The sequence below is a fragment of the Arvicola amphibius genome, chromosome 6 (assembly GCF_903992535.2).
Source record: "Arvicola amphibius chromosome 6, mArvAmp1.2, whole genome shotgun sequence".
Lineage (NCBI taxonomy): Eukaryota > Metazoa > Chordata > Mammalia > Rodentia > Cricetidae > Arvicola > Arvicola amphibius.
Genome location: NC_052052.2, coordinates 96,890,555 through 96,907,673, shown reverse-complemented (window position 1 = coordinate 96,907,673; position 17,119 = coordinate 96,890,555).

The window sequence follows — 17,119 nt, the reverse complement described above, 5'->3', positions numbered from 1 at the left end:
CCAGGTAAGCTAACAGCAATTTACAGCTGTGATGTGGTCAGGGCTCACAGCCCACGGTAAGAAACAGCTCTGTCCCGCAGCTCACAGACAACATACTGGAAGGTTGTGCAGACTTACCTTCCTTCTCCCCTCTTTCTTAATTTCCCATTGAACCTGACTCCACATGGGAGCTATGATACCCAAGTCTAATAGTTCTTGTATTTCTTTGTACAGGGGAAAAGTCAGATCATTGTTAGATTCTTTAAAAAAAAATTCCTTGTTCCCTAAAGAAATTCATTCACTAGCCTGAATATAGTCAGTTGGCTTCTTTGATCCAAATATCTGTCTAAGTAGAAAGTATATTTAAAGCAGGGGACCCTGGAAAAAAGGAAACCGTGTAAGAGAATGCTCGTATGCTGTGCCTACATTCGTAGCTTTATGAGCAGATTGAAAATACCGTGTTCCTCCTTATTTAGATCCTTTAACTAGTGGCTTTTAGTTAAAAAAAAAAAACACTTTCTCAGATTCTTTGACAGTGTGAGGAAAGATCACTAAAAATCATAGGGAGTTGGAAACTTTGTGTCAATGGTTATTAGTTACTTTGTATAGCTGTGACCCAATACCTGAGAAACAAGGAAGACTGACTTTCTTCTGCATAATTTTAGGGTTCAGTCTATCAGGCCAGACAGGGAGGGAAGCAAATCTGCCCAGTTCTCATGGAGAGCCTATGAAACAGAAATTCACCTCGCAGACTGGCTTCCTCCCCATAAAGTGTAATTAATAGCTACACTTTTTTGGTCACTGCCTCAAACTTGTGAGAAATTCTTATGCTTTGTGGGAAAGATTTGGGGTTTGGCTGGCTGGTTGGTCAGTTAAAACTCTCAGCAAGAGATTCTTGGTGTCATTTAATTCTTACAAGTTTAAAAATTTAATTCTCCCTGGACTTGGTAATGTAAGCCTGTAATCCTGTCACGGAGATGGTGGATGGGAGTAAGAGGATTAGGACTTCAAAGCAAGCTTGGGCTACATGAGACTCTGTCTCAAAAACAACAACAATAAAACATTTTGTGTATGGATATAGTGAGCAATTGTCAAATATTTATTTAACCAGGCATTGTTCCACACACTCTAACCCCAATACTGAGGAATCTGAAGCAGGAGGATGTTAATTTGGAGGGCATCCTGGGCTATATAGTAAGACAAAAAATAAATCCAGTAATGAACCAACAGGTGATGAAGCTGATGGAAAACTCTCTCTCACTCTCTCTCTCACTCTCTCTCTCTCTCTCTCTCTCTCTCTCTCTCTCTCTCTCTCTCTTTCTCTCTTTCTCTCTTGTGTGTGTGTGTGTGTGTGTGTGTGTGTGTGTGTGTGTGTGTGTGTATGTAAGTAACTTTATGGACTCTAGGGCCTAACTGGTAGTAAATAAAATTATGTGCATATTGAAAGACAGCCTTAAAATGAACCTGATAGTGTCTTAATGTGACCTTGAAAGAATATCATTGTTTTTTAGGTATGTTCTAAGTTTTGGGTAGTCAAGTAAAGTTTTGCTTTGTTAAAATACCAGTTAATCAAAATATGAGTTACAAAATGGGCTGCAACTAGGGAATATAAGTATGTATTTAGACAGTCTGACTGTAACTCAAGACTGGCATGGACCTGGTCATCACGTTTCAACCTTGCTCATTCTAGGATTGTTGGGTGCTCCATACATTCAGCCCTGGTGGTACCATGAAATCCAGTATACATGCTATCTCTCTGAACAGGTTCTGGTGTTTTCAAGCCCAAAGTTCCCATCTTCGCTGATAATACAGGGACTTTCCTGTAGCTGTCACCCGCTGAGCAAACAGGCTAGAGATATCCAAGTGGCTTGTTCAAGGGTCTCCCTGTAATGATAAAAATGGGGCTGTACCCCAAGTGGCCCGTGAGCCACAAGGGGCAGCAGGCCCCAGGCAGGAAGCCACTTGGCGGAAACCAAGACAGGCACACCATATAGAGTGAGGTTGGATATTTAGTGGGTTATGGAAGGGGAGAGGGAGGGAGAAGGGAGATGAGAAGAGAGAGGGGGGGGAAGGTGGGGGAGAGAGGAAAGGGCTTTGACTGGGAGCCGAAGATCAGCTTGCCTCTGCTGAAGGGGGAGGAGGAGTGCGTGGGACTTACCTCTTAAAGGGACAGGACAGACCATTATAATCCCTTTGCTGCAACTCGCACTGATTATAGGGATTGCTTTGGTTTAGGTAGCATGCCTCTTTAACCCATGATATGCTCACTGACTCCCCACAACTTGTGGGTACATTTCCTGTGTATGTTGAAAGGTGCTCAGCACACTGGATGTTTATTCTTTTCTCACCAATGTTAAAATGTCCTTATTTGTAAATTCATCACTACATAATCCACAGGAAACAGTTTTGCAGGTCAACAAAGGGATTAATTATGTCCTCACCACCCACTCTAGTCTTTCCTAGAAATAGCTTCCTACACTTGTGACTCAGATTCATTGAGTCCTTAAGCATCCATTTCAGGATATAGTTAGAATACATCCCAAGGTGGGGTCAGGTGATTATTGATTCACTCCAAACCACTGAATGTCCCAGGATTTACATAAGAAATCTGGTGGGCTTGTGGCTTTGATTTCCCATTCATCTCATTTCCGGAAGTCTGTGATATTGCAAGTAAGAAAAGTTTTCCACTTGTATTGTGGTGGCAGGGATTGAACCTATGTGGTCTACCCCAAGCTATGTCCATAGTCTTTTAAATTATTTTGGCTTTCAATTAACCCATTATTGCCTTAGCCTTTCTTGGTCTGCCTAGGAGACAGAACTTAAACTCGAACCTCTTTCTACTCCTGTCTGGAATTAATAGTTTGTAGTACCAGCCTTGGCTAAAAGAAAGTATATTCACCACTTACTTCCTCAAGCCCTGGACACATAATAACAAAAGCATTACAATGGGCCTTTTCCTCACAGAGCTGTGACATGCAGTTCTAGGGAAGGGCATACCTGTGTTAACAAATCTACAAAGATAATTAACTGATTAGAATTTAAATGATTATAGAGCATATTACAGGTCCAGAAGCAAATTATCTTTGTCCATCTTTGACCTTCTCAATAGGCATGCATTGCTTACCTCTAGACTATCAGGTAAGATCCTTTTTGGAATGTACAGACTTATCTTCTTCCACTGCAAAAGCTAGGAATGTCATTTGATAACATCTAAGGCCTACAGTAGAATGCCCCCACTTGTGCCTGCCAACAAGATATCTCTATCAAAGTGCTTTAAAAGTAACTAATGACTTTCTCTGTTCTGCTGCAACAATAACGTCATGAAACTGGTATCATATTGGAAGATGGTATTTGATGTTACCATGTTGGAACATGGAGTTTGGGGCATCCCACTTCTGTGTTTCTGAGCCATGATTACTCATGTTTGGCTCCAGAATAGTTTCTTACTCCCTTTGAGGTGAGAGCTGTGAATTTGCATCATCAGAGCATACAACCCAGTTGTGGAGATAAATATAAATGTAAGTCACAGTGCTGTAATAGGTCGCAATAACAGGCTGAGTGTAAAAGTTTAGATAAAATGCTGCAGGTTCCCCGAGGGGCATAGAGACAGAAATGCTGCAGGTCCCCAACTGGCGACAGTGGGCCTTGAGACCACGCCACGGGTCCCAAGGCAGCCAGCCATGGCATGGTGGGTGAGAGACTAAGCCATCTAGGCATGTCATGCAGAGTGAAGTTGGATATTTGTTTAGTGGGTTATGGAAGGGATTGGGAGAAGGGGGAAGAACAGAGAGAGAGAGATGGGGAAAGGGAGAAGGGAGACACAGAAGCTGCCTTAGAGAGTGGGGGAGGTGAAGACTCAGGCTGGAAGCTGAAGATCAGCTTGCCTTGGCAGGCAGGGGAGGGAGTGGGCATGGCTTGTCTGTCTGGACAATGTGCAGAGGTTGAGAGACCTTGGCTTACTCAGTTCTAAACAGAATGGCTTAATCAAGTCCTTCCTCTCAGAGCTCAAGGAGTCATGCAGAAGAGGAGACATTGTAAGAGCCGGTGGTGTTGGAAGACACCAAGGGAGCAGTGCTTACAGACACAGCAGGGCTGACACAGTATGAAGTCACAGAAATTGGCAGCATGCGCAGGCTCTACACAAGCTCAAACCAGATAGGGTCCCAGTGCTGAGACAGTAACTGGACAGGAGTCCCCAGCCCTAACCCAGAAGCTATCTCTATTTCACATCCTCTCAAAAGGGAAAAAAAAAATCAGTTTTCTACAATGGTGTCACACTTGGTATAAAAACCACACCAAAGGGCAGGCTCCAAGCCCAACTAACACAAAACAAATGCAATTGTATTTTTGGAGATGTTTTGTTTGAACATTTTTTATTTTAAGGGTCTTTTGCTTAAATATTATGGTTCCCAATTACATGTTTTTATGATTCTCTTTCTTTTTTGATTTTTTGCTTTTTTAATTGGTCCTTTTGTTTTCTAAAGATCTAGAGAAAGAAGGCATGGAATTGGATGGGCAGAAAAGATCTGGAAGGAAATGAGGGAGGGAAAACCATGATCAAAATACATTATATGGAAAATTAATTTTCAATTAAAAATGAGTCTATTGGGGGGGTAGGTTTAAACCTAATATGACTGGTGCCCCAGAAGAGGAAATTTGGGAACAAAAATATGTATGGAGAAAAGGTAAGTGAAGACACAGGGATGGAGCAATACCAAACAGACTGTGGAAGGAAGGCTTGATCTTTGACAAACAGCAGAAGAAAATCAACTGTCCTGGAGACCTTGGACTCACAGTCTCTAGTACTGTGAGACAAAACTTTTTGTTGCATAGTGCCACATCTCTTATTTCAACTTCTTTTTCTTGGACTTCAAGTCTCATTTCTTTAGTTACCTTTGCGAGTAAATCTCTGATCAAAGCGGTCACTTCACTTTTTTCCAAATACTATGGCATAGTATGTAATGACTTTTCCTCATCCTTCTAGAGAAATGTGTTTCCATGCAAGTGTTCACATTGTTCATTGCAAATGACAGCAGTCCAAGCATTCATAATCGGTAGCTGACATTTCCCCCTTCCTACAGCAGGGACCCCTTGCCAGCTGCTCTAGGTTCATAGTCTAAGAGCTTAATGGCCACAGAACAGAGTTTGTTTTCCAGCTAGCATGCTGGAGAATCACTATGATTGGCCCAGAGTAAGGTAGGGGGTACCTTATAGCTGGATATCAGAAGTGAGTAGTGAGTATGAACACACCTGTAGGCACGTGCATTATTTAGGAGTTGGGGTTGGTTGGTAAAAGCTGAAAGTAAATAGAAAAGTAAACTGGCTTAGAGTTTCTATTGCTGAAACACCATGACTGAAAAGCAAGTTGGGAAGGAAAGGGTTTATTTGGCTTGCACTTCCACAGTACTTTCATCTTCAAAGGAAGTCTGCACAACTCAAATGGCAGGATCTTCGAGGCAGGAGCCAGTGCAGAGGCCATGGGTGGGTGCTGCTTCCTTGCTTGCTCATCATGGCTTGCTCAGCCTGCTTATAGAACCAAAGACCACCAGCCCAGGGATGGCACCACCCACCTTGGTCACCACCCCATCAATCACTAAAAAAACCCTAGAGGCATGCCTACAACCTGATTTTATAGAGGTGCTTTTTCAATTGAAGATACCTCTTTTCTGATGACTCCAGCTTGTGTCAAGTTGACATAAAATTAGCCAGTACAGAAGCTAAGAGTAACATAAACACAGCTATGATTGTGCATTGTGTATCTCTCTAGATTCTGATCTTGGCACGTGTCCTGTGCTCACTATGATGAAAAAATGGATGCTATATTGTAGTAGTGCAACCCTACTACCTTCCACATGCTCCACATCAAAAGTTACAGAAGATAGTATTTGAGAGGCAAATTCGAGGGCAGTTTTAGAAAAGAAAATTCTGCCCTAGACTTATAATCTTTTGCACCAGTTGCTTCTAAGATCAATATAAAGTCCTCTAACTAAAATTTAAATGATAATAAAATGAATTTGTAAGTTCAGTAGTTATTAGAATGGAATGGGACCCAGTAAGGTTACAAAGTTGTCAAGTCCATTGATCTAGACAACTCAGAACATCTTAAAATGACTGGGCTATGTGCATCTCAGCCATGGCTCTTCTCATTTGGCTTATAAATCTTTGGGTAGGTTATACTTTTGTGTCCTAGTTTCTTTAAAACTCTCATCTGGGCTACTGAAAATATTAATGAGTTAAGAAGAGAGCTTAAAAGAATGTCCAGAGTATAGAAATGGTAATTATTGCTATAATGAAATGTTATCATCTGTAAACAAACCTTCCTGTAGATTAGAAAGAGACATAATAATGCAGAGTGACTAAGCTAGAATTTCTATACTTAAGGCAATCTGATCGCAAATCCATTATTTCTTTGTTGTATCTTTATGAACTGGTCAGCAGATGACCAGCATTTGAATCACCTAAATTCACCTGAAGTCATTGCTTGTTGTAAGACCCTTTCTTACTCCTCCTGGATCTCTAACGACAGAACCTGGGGTCAGAGTTTGTTTTTACAAGTACTTCTTTATGAATCCAGAGTAGAAATCTAAAGATAACTGCAGCAGACTGAATTCTCGTCTGTATGCTGTGAATATGTTTTATTACCATTGGTTAATACAGAAGCTGTTTCAGCCAGTGGCTTAGGAGAGCAAATCGAAGCAGGAAATCTGAACAGATTTATGCTGTGAGACAATGGTTTTACCCTGGAAAGTTTTGTTGCTTGTACTTGTTTAATAAAATGTCAATTGGCCAATAGCCAGGCAGGAAGTATAGGCGGGGTGATGGCGACCAGGCAGGAAGTACAGGCATGGCAATGAGAATTATGGGAAGAGGAAAGTTTCAGTCTGTAGTTATGATCCAACCACAGAGGAAGCAAGATAGCAAGATGTGACTGTCTCACCAAACAAGGTACTAAGCCACATGGCTAACACAAACAAGAATTATGAGCTAATATAAGAGTTAATAAGAAGCCCGAGCTAACAGGCCAAACAGTTTATAATCAATGTAGACCTCTGTGTGTTTTCTTTGTGACTGAACATTGGATGGGACTGGATGGGACAGAAACCTCTGTCAATCTATCTATATATCTGTCTGTCTGTCTGTCTGTCTGTCTGTCTGTCTGTCTATCTATAGAGAGAGGAGTAGGCAGAATCAAAGAGATACCATGTAGCTGCCTAAGAAGAATGACCCCGAACCTTACCGGTAAACCACAGCCTCGTGGCAATACACAGATTAATAAAGTGGAATATTTAAGATATAAGAACTACCTAGGACTAAGTATGAGTCATTGACCAAACAGTGTTCTAATTAATATAGTTTTGTGTGATTATTTGGGTCTTGGTAGCCAGGAAACAAATATGCAGTCTCTACTTACAGCAGGCCTACTGTGGGATATTTGTTTGCACTGACAATCAAGACTACTGATAGAGTTTACCTTGAATCAGAGGCTGGAGTCAGTGATTGGCTGACTAGAATTAGCCATAGAGATTTTGGGGACACAAGAAGATACAGGGAGGGGCTTAGAGAGATTCATGGCCTTTTCTCTCTGTGAAGCATGGAGAGTTAGGGTCAGCTGGTTGGAACGACCTCTCTGGATCTACTAGGGTTTTTTTTTAAACGACAATATCTGATTCCTGAGGTTTTTATTGATATTATAGTAACTTAGATAAATGCTTCAGAGGCCCAATACTCTGAAATGCCATGTAAATATCTCTGTTTTAACCTTAGAAAATAAAATTGAAAGTACAACTGGGGTGGCAGCTCCTAAAACCCAAATACCCTGAAGGAAGAGTCCAGAAAATTGAAATTTTTAGGTGAGCCTGGGCAACATAATGAATCTAATCACATTCAATAAATAAGCATAACCTGTAATATCTTTTTCTTATTTCAGTAATTTCATAACTACCTTTGGTCAAAAATATTAACATTCTGACCTAATACTGAACCAAATACAACATTTAGCTTTGCCACTTATTCTGTCAGCTTGGTCACAACATGAAGCAGGTCCTTTGATGTAAGATTGCATTGTTTATAAAGTTCTGGGAGGACTTCTGGTTTCTGTCTAGCAAAGAATTGAGAAATTATCCTTACCAAAAAAAAAATAGGCGAACATATTGAAAAATATCCACTCATATTCCTCAGAGAACAGAGGTCACAGCACAAACTGGTTTTCTTTAGTTTATTTCTCTGTAACTGAAGACAAAGATAAGCGGAGTGAAGAAACCATTTACCAGGAGCAGATGCTGAATGCTAGTTTTGCAGAAGAAATCAGAAGGAGAAGGAGGTGGAGGATGAGGGGGAGGAGAGGAAGAAGAATGTCTGCTGCCTTTCTCCCAGCATTCAGTTTAGTCCCCCCTCCCCAACTCACCTAACTCTATTCTGCCCTATCACAGACCGAGGCAGCTTCTTTATTCATTAACCAATAAAAACAACACATATACAGGAGGACTTTCCACATCAGAAGAAGAAAGAAAGAAGAAGATGGAAGAAGAAAAGAAGAAAACAGTGACAAAGGCCAAATCAAAAGGGCATTCAGGGTTTTGGTTTGTAACATCAACGCTGCATCAGTGAGCATGGCCTACCTCTTAGCCAGATGGACATAGAATTTCACACTGAAGGTGTGCCTGCCAGTCCAGAATATCTGGCTTTCAACAATGCATTATAAAACATGATGGACATTGAGAAATTTAAGGCTTTTGGAGAGCATTGAAACCAATCTGATAGCCAAAGTAGACACTGGGAGAGGTGCAGATATAACACAGATTCCACAAGGATCCCAGTGAGTTTTAGGCAGCTGTGTGGCTTACATGCATGTGTACAATATACATTGTGATACAAATATTCTGTCAATATAGTTGAATTATAGTTTATAATGCTATTTGAAATTAGTCAAGGAAAGTTATACAGTCTTAACAGTGATGCATAAAGTTTTCAATGTAAGTAATTGCAAAAACAGTTTAAGATGAAATAATTGCAAAGGTCATTAGTGCCCTTGAGATGGTTCAGCAGGTGAAAGTGCTTGCTGGGATTCGCATGGTGGAAGGAGAAAATGGACTTCCTTAAGTTAGCCTCTAACCTCCAGATATGCTTCTTAGTGTGTGCATCCCCTCTCCCCACCCACAACAAAGAAATGTAAATTATAGAAATACTGAGTAGGTCCTTAGCAATCAGAGGATCCAGATGTTTGGTTCCTGTCTCTCTCATTATTGTCTTCTTCTTCAGTCTTCTGTTTCCTCTTTTCTTCCCCCTCTTCCTCCCCCTCTTCTTCCTTCCTGAGACGAGCAGGAAAACAGGTGAGATTCAGAAACGATCACAGAAAATATTGAGGGATATAATTTTTCTTATTGGCCTTATTTTCGCTCTTCTCATTCTCTTGTCAAAGAACTTGTGAGGAGTTGAAATGTTATATACAATTCAAAGAAGAACACAGGCAGTTGCTGAAGAACATGCACTCTCAAGGTTGATTGAAGAAATCTGGAGTGACTCATTTGGTGGCGAGAACCAAAGAGACCATATCTTGAAGTATTCTCTGTATATGTCTCTGTGTGTTCGTGTGTGTGTACGTGAAAATGGAGGCCAGAAACCAATGTTAGATGTTTTTCTCAGTCATTTTCCACATTCTGTTTTGAGACAGGTTGTTAACTGAATCTGGAGTCCTCAAGCTGACTGGGAGTTGGGCCTGAACTCAAGTTTCAAGCAAGCATTTTACCAGCTGAACCATCATCCCAGCCCCCATGTACTGCAGTATTTGGAAGGCTGATTCACACCAATGAGGGGAAAATTAAGTGTCCATAATAATTTTGGTTATCACATGGCAAGCACAACAGAGATCATGTCTGGCCAGTGTAAAGGGTGAAACTGTGGTTAAATCCCTGCATTTGCAGGTGGCCACAGCTGTCCAAAGCAAGTGGAGGTGCAAAGCTGAGAAGGGTCAAACTCAGTTTTCCATGGATAATCCACGTTTGCTTTTTTGTTTTGTTTTTGCTTTTCATTTTTGAGACAGGATCTCCCTGTGTGGCTCAAGTCAGCCTGGAATTTGCTATATATCTCAGTCCTGACCTTCAGTTATGATCCTCTGGTTCAGTTTCCGTAGAACTGACTTAATAGGTAACCCATATATTTTGTTTTAAAAAATTGCTTTTTTTGAACGACAGCTCTGTAATGAAATTTGATACAGTAACACAGAGATCATCTTCAGAGAGAGAGAGAGAGAAAGAGAGAGAGAGAGAGAGAGAGAGAGAGAGAGAGAGAGAGAGAGAGAGAGAGAGAGAGAGAGAGAGAGAGAATGAGAATGTACCACAGTACATTTGTGGATGTCAGAGAAATTGGGGGAATTGGTTCTCTCTGCTTCCACCTGTGGGACCTAGGGATCAAACTGAGGTCATCACACTTGGTAGCAGGCACCTTTATCTGCTGAGCAAACTCTGCTTCCTGTTTTTCTTTTTTAAAACAGTGTCTCTTGTAAGGCTCCAGGGGCTTTGAGGTAACCGCTTTCTATGTGTGTGTGTGTCCTCTAGATGGCAGAGTAGGACTTCATTTTGTACTCTTGACTCCTTTTGGCTAGTCCATACAAGATTTCCTATTTTTACAGGTTTTAGATGCTTTAAATATTTCTTTTGTTAGGATAAAACCTTTCCTCTCACATATTCTCAAAAAGAGAGGCCTTGGTAGATCCATGAGAAATCAAAATAATGAATAAATATTAATAAAGCCCAAGTTCAATGTTATGTTTGATGGCGTGGAGTTCTTATAGAGGTTCAGCTTCTGTTTCTGAAATGCTTGCACCAGGAATGTTTGGATCTTAGAATTTGGATTTGAAAATGTTTACATATATATATATATATTTGGGTGTGGTATTTGTGTGTATGTGAGGGGGGAGGGAGAGAGGGGACAGAGAGAGAGAGACAGAGACACATCTGGAACAATAGTTTTATCTTCAGTGACAGGGTCCTGATGGGAAGTTACCTAGGGATGAGAAAGATAAAAAATATAGAAGATAGAGAAGATAAAATCTGGGGTCAGAAGGTCTTACATAAGCAGCATCTTGTATACTATTTGCTGGGGGAAAATGACCAAGGTCAGAAGAGAGCTAAATCACACAGTGTTGGCAAAGGGAACCTGGGATACTTCCAACACAGCTGTTTTAGGATTGATAGTCAAAGCCCAGAGCAAAGAGTCAGGTCCCCAGAAACTGCAACCTTGATGCTTTCAAGACCCAGCCTCAAACCAGCCTTGCCAAGTCTGCTCCTGGACAAGGACACAGAACTAAAGTTCCCTTTGTTCTTTCATCAGAGACTCTGAGAAAGTCTTGAGCCAATCTGACTCCATATATGTATGTGTGTACGTCATGAGCTATTTAGGGACTGGAAACCCCCCCCACTAATCAAAAAATACACTTATATTTCATGTACATGTGTCTTTGCATTTTATACTATACTTTTAATGTACTTTAATTTTGACATATAGAGTCACATATGGAATTTTCCATTTCTTGCTCCATAAACCTGGATTTGGGATTAGGCATGCTCAACATGTATTATCTTGAATCAGTTACTAATTATTTATCGTGACAAAAACATACTATTGGCCTGGCTTTTACAGATAGGTGAACTATTAACAGACAGTTATCAATAATATATTGTTGCTACTAAATGAAATCTGCTGGTGTCCTCAAAGATCTTTATTTCCTTCCTTCCTTCCTTCCTTCCTTCCTTCCTTCCTTCCTTCCTTCCTTCCTTCCTTCCTGTCATTGTTATTGACTTGTTTCGTTCTGTTTTATTTTACAAGACAGGGTTTCTCTGTATAACAGCTTTGGCTGTTCTGGGATTATTTTGTAAAACAGGCTGGCCTTGAACAGAGATCCACCTGCCTCTGCCTCCTGCGTGTTGGGATTAAAGGCATTTGCCACTATGCCTGGCTAAATATTCTCTTTTATGCAGATGAATTATTCTATGATCTTTGCTTCTGTGATGTTTTGAATGTGAATGCCCCTGTCCCAGGATCATCTGTTTTCTTATTTGGTCCCTAGTTGGTGAAAGTGTTGGGAAGAATTAGGAAGTGTGGTCTTGTCAGAGGAAGTAGGTCAGTGGGGACAGGCCCTGAGGTTTCAAAAGACTCATGCAATCCCTAGTGTTCCCTCTCAGTCTCCTACTTATAGATTAAGCTATGAGCTCTCAACTGTTTCTGCCACCATCCCTTTGTCCTGCTGTCATGGACTCTAACCCCCTCAAGTCAGAAACTGAATGAAACGCTTTCTTTTGTAGGGTGCTTTGATCATGGTGTTTTGTCATGGCCCTGGACAGTAACTAAGACAGCCTCTTCGCCATAAACTTGTTTACTAATACAATTTCCCTAAAGAAACTTTACAAATCAGCTTTAGAATAGAGCCTACTTCATTATTAGAAATTTTAATTTAGTCACATCTAAAAGATCATGTTCCTTAAGTAACCACCAATTATTTATGAGTGTATGATACCAGAGGGGTCATGTCATAATACCGTTACCACTAGGCATCTGCTAGCTTTCTTCCATCTCTCAATAGCCTTTTTCAACTTGGCAATACTTTTTCCCATTTAGCAGTGACTCTGTAGACGCTTATGAATTTGAGTTATTTGAATATAAGTCACATTTATTACTTTGATCTCAACGATCTAAGGAAATATACCCAAGAGTTAAAGTGTAATTTTTCTTTTTGAGAATGACCCATTTTTTTTCTACCATAAAAAGTTTGAACTACTATATTCCAAAATGAAGATCAGTATCTACTAGAAGGGGATGAAGTAATGCAGACTAATTTCTAGTAGTGAAAGGCGTTGGGCTTTGTGGCATATGCCTGTAACTTCAGCACTTGTGTGGTAAAGGCATAAGGACCAGGAGTTCAGGTCTATCCTGAGATACACAGTGCGTTTGAGGCTAGCCTCAATCACATGAGAACTTGCCTCAAAACAAAACAAACAACAAAAACCAGAAAGAAACAAAACAAAACAAAATCTAATTTCTGTACTTTAGATTTGCTAAATTGAAATTTAAATTCATTAATTTTGTGTTAAGCATGCAGGGAAAACAGGATTTGTGCTTTCTTAGTCTTCGGCAGTTGTGTTTTGGGTTAAAACAGAAGCAATAACAACAGATGAATATCTAGAGTATTTGTGGCCTTGACTTCTAGGCGATTCTTAAAGAATCCAGTCTAGTGTCAAGGGAAAGGATGCTATGATTGATGCACTTTCTGTACTGATCGAAGGACAGGAAGCAGGCAAATGCCTTAGGACTTGGCCTTCTTTAGGCTCTGGCTGTGGTATCACAGGGATTTCAGATTCATTTCTCCACAGGCATTCAGCCTATGGCTTTTAGATTGTAGGATTAAACTAGTCTCTCTAAGAATTCTTCGGCTCCACTTTCTTATAGGTTAGGCCAGAGATGAGCAATTTCAAATTGTCCTTTATGCCTTTCAGAGGTTTTTAGAAGACTTGTCTTAAAATTCATGCATTGCTTTTTGCACTGTGTAAGAGTTCTTTCTCTCTTCTCTCTTTTCTCTCTCTCTTTTCTCTCTCTCTCTCATAGAAAGTATTAGCTGAGGAAATATTTTGCTGCACATTGGAAGAATCCACAGCAGAGGTTCTTTTCACTTTTAGCATTTATTCATGAATTTCAACAGCAGGTGCTTATTTATGCAACATGGCTCTTTGTCAACTCTGGCTGTTTGTAGTGCTGGGAGAAAAAGTCTTGCCCTTCTGGAATTTACCTGTGGATTCAAATTCCTCTAGAATCATTTGGCAGAATGGGTATCATAGTCCCTTGTCCTGTCACCACGCTGAAACGCCGTCGCTGAAGTAACAGCAGAGAAAGGCTTCATCCAGGCTCATAATTCAAGGATCCAGACTACCCTAGTGGGAAAGTCACAGTGGCAGGGTGAGATGGCTATTTGCATTATAGCCACAGTCAAGAAGGAATGATGAATACATGAATTCACTTCTTTTTCTCCTTAAACAATCCAGGCTTCCAGCCCTTCGAGTGATGCCATCCACAATGGGGAGACCCTCTCACCCCAAATAACCTAATAAAGATTTTCCTCCATTATCACCTTAGTGCCCTATCTGCCAGTGATTCTAGATTTTGGAGTTAACAAACAGTGGGTGTTTGAGTCAGTTTGATTCTTACACTGTGCCACTTGGCGTATAGCTAGCAGTGACTGCCACAAAGCTCATGCTGATGGGGAGCTGTCACTTTAACAGGAAGACAGATGACCAAACAGTACAATGATAGTGATACATACGCTAAGGGAAGGTCTGAAGCAGAAAGTAAGAAGTGAAAGACTGCTAAGGGGAGGGAAGGTTTTAAAATTTTAAGAGATATGAATTTTAAAAAGCCAGGCAAAGTGTCTGTCTTAGTTTGGTTTTCTATTGCCGTGAAAAGACACCATGACCACAGCAACTCTTACAAAGGAAAAACACTTAATTGGTGTGGCTCACTTGCAGTTTCAGAGGATCCCTCCATTATCATTATGGCAGCGTGCAGGCAGATGTGGTGCTCGAGCTGAGAGTGTTACATCTTGCAGGCGACAGGAAGTTGACCGAACCCTGGATGGTACCCTAAGTATAGGAAGCCTCAAAGCCCACCCCACAGCAACACATTTCCTCCAGCAAATCCACACCTCCTAATAGCATCACTCCCTGTGACATTATGGGTACCAATTACATTCAGATTACCACAGTGGCAGACACCTATAATTTCAGTACTGGGGAGACAGAGACAGGAGGAATCTTGGGGTATGCTGGCTAACCAGCTAGCCAGCCTAACCTAATTGGTGAACTCCAGATAACACTGAGTGATCTCATCTCAAAAAATAATGAACAAGCTACGGGAAATGACAACTGAGATTGACCTCTGGCCTGAAAACACACACAAATATTCACTCCACCCCAAACATATGAACATAGACATACATCTGTGGTATAGGAGTGTCATCTGTCTATGTGTTACTTTCATTGGTTAATAAAGAAACTGCCTTGGCCTTTTGATAGGCCAGCCCTTGGGTGGGTGGAGTAGACAGGACAGAATTCTAGGAGAAAGAAAGCAGAGTCAGGCAGACACCACGAAGCTCCGGCCCAAGATGGATGTAGGTTAGAATCTTCCCAGTAAGCCACCACTTTGTGGTGCTACACAGATTATTAGAAATGGGTTAATCAAGATGTGAGTGTTAGCCAGTAAGAGACTAGAGCTAATGGGCCAGGCAGTGTTTAAATGAATACAGTTTGTGTGTTGTTATTTCAGGTGTAAAGCTAGCCATGTGGGAGCTGGGTGGGACGAAAAGCAGGCCTACTCGCCTCATTACTACACATCTGCACTAAAGAATAATTCTTAAAATGTAGTGTACATAAAATGAAGGACTATTCAGGCAGAGAATATAAAAGGCTCACTAGGTAATGAGACTTGTGTAAAGGCAAAGGTTGTAAGGCTATTTTTTAGGAGTGCCTAATTCAAGGGTAGTACAATGACAAACAGCTGGAAGTAGAGACAGACACCAGGTGCTGTATGGACCTTAGGTTTTATCCAAAGTGTTTTGGGAGATACTGGAGAAAACAGAGAAAATAAAAAACAAAAAATTAGTGAAGTCTGAATAGTTTTTAAAATATTTAATTAAGCTAAGAAGAGAATTAGAGTAAATATTAAGTCCAGAAAACACAACTGTATTGTAGAAGAGTTACACACATCATAGGGATAGTTTGAATAAAAATAGCCTCCTTAGGCTCATATGCTTGAATGTCTGATCTACAGTTGGTGAAACTGCTTGGGAAGGATTAGGAGGTGAGGCCTTATGGAAGGAGGTGTGTCATTGGAGGTGGAGCCTTGGGGTTTCAAACCACTCTTCCCAGTGTTCTCCTTGCCTTCAGCTTATGGATGAAGATTTGAGCTTTCAGCTGTTCCTGACACCATGCCTTTGTTCTATCATCATGGATTCTATCCCTCTGACACTGGCAGCCAAATTGAACCCCTTCTTTTATAAATTACTTTGATCACTGTGTTTTGCAGCAGCAAAAGAAAAGTAGCTAAGAAAGTTATAAGAAAATTTTTAAATATTTTTATACTTTATATAAAACCTCAAAAACCAAAACTTCACATACCCATTAAGACATGTGAATCTCATTAGCTTTAGTTTTACATTGTCTTATATAGCTCAAATATCTGTATTTCATATGCCATGTTAGAATTCATGGAACAGAAAGAGTCATTGACATTGGCATGCCTATATAAAAAATGTAATGAAACCTATTATTTTGTATGCTTTTAAAACAATAAAAGAAATGTAAACAAATAAGTTAATGCCTTTTAAGAGAGAGAGAGAGAGAGAGAGAGAGAGAGAGAGAGGAGAGAGAGGAGAGAGGAGAGAGAGAGAGAGAGAGGAGAGAGAGAGAGAGAATATTCTGGTTGCCTAGGTTGACTTTGAGCTTATTTTGTAGTTTAAGCTGGTATCAAACTCTGGATCCTCCTGCCAGCTTTCTGGTACTGGGATTATAAGGTAAGCCACCTTCACTCCTGACGGCTACTGATATCTTTAATTCAAATATTAGGAGACATAAAAGAAGCCTAAGGATGTAGCTCAATGATGTGATGCTTGCAAGAATACCCAATCACCAACAGAAACACACACACACATACACACACACACACACACACACACACACACACACACACACACACACACACATACTTACACACATGCTATAAAAGAAACACCAGGTCCTATCTGTCAGATTGCACAAGCACTGTGGAGTTGCTGAGTGTGTGCACAGATTCAGCTGTTTTTACACCTAGGGACTTGGTCCAAGCAGTTTGAGTGGAAATTTTAGGAATCCATGGAGTGTTAAAGAAAGAATATTGGTTGTCACTGTTGTTATAAAAGAATTTGAGTATAGTAATAGTGCTGTTTGACCTTCAAGTTGTAAATGAAGATGAAATATTTCCTTCTAGTGACACTTGATTGCAAGGCAGAATTTTTGTCAATGTTTGCTAACATTTGGAGCTTGCCCTACTCTGGGCAGATGAGTCACTTGTTCTTCTAATCCAACGGTTGGAAACCCACTAAGTAGCTCTGATTAATGACTTA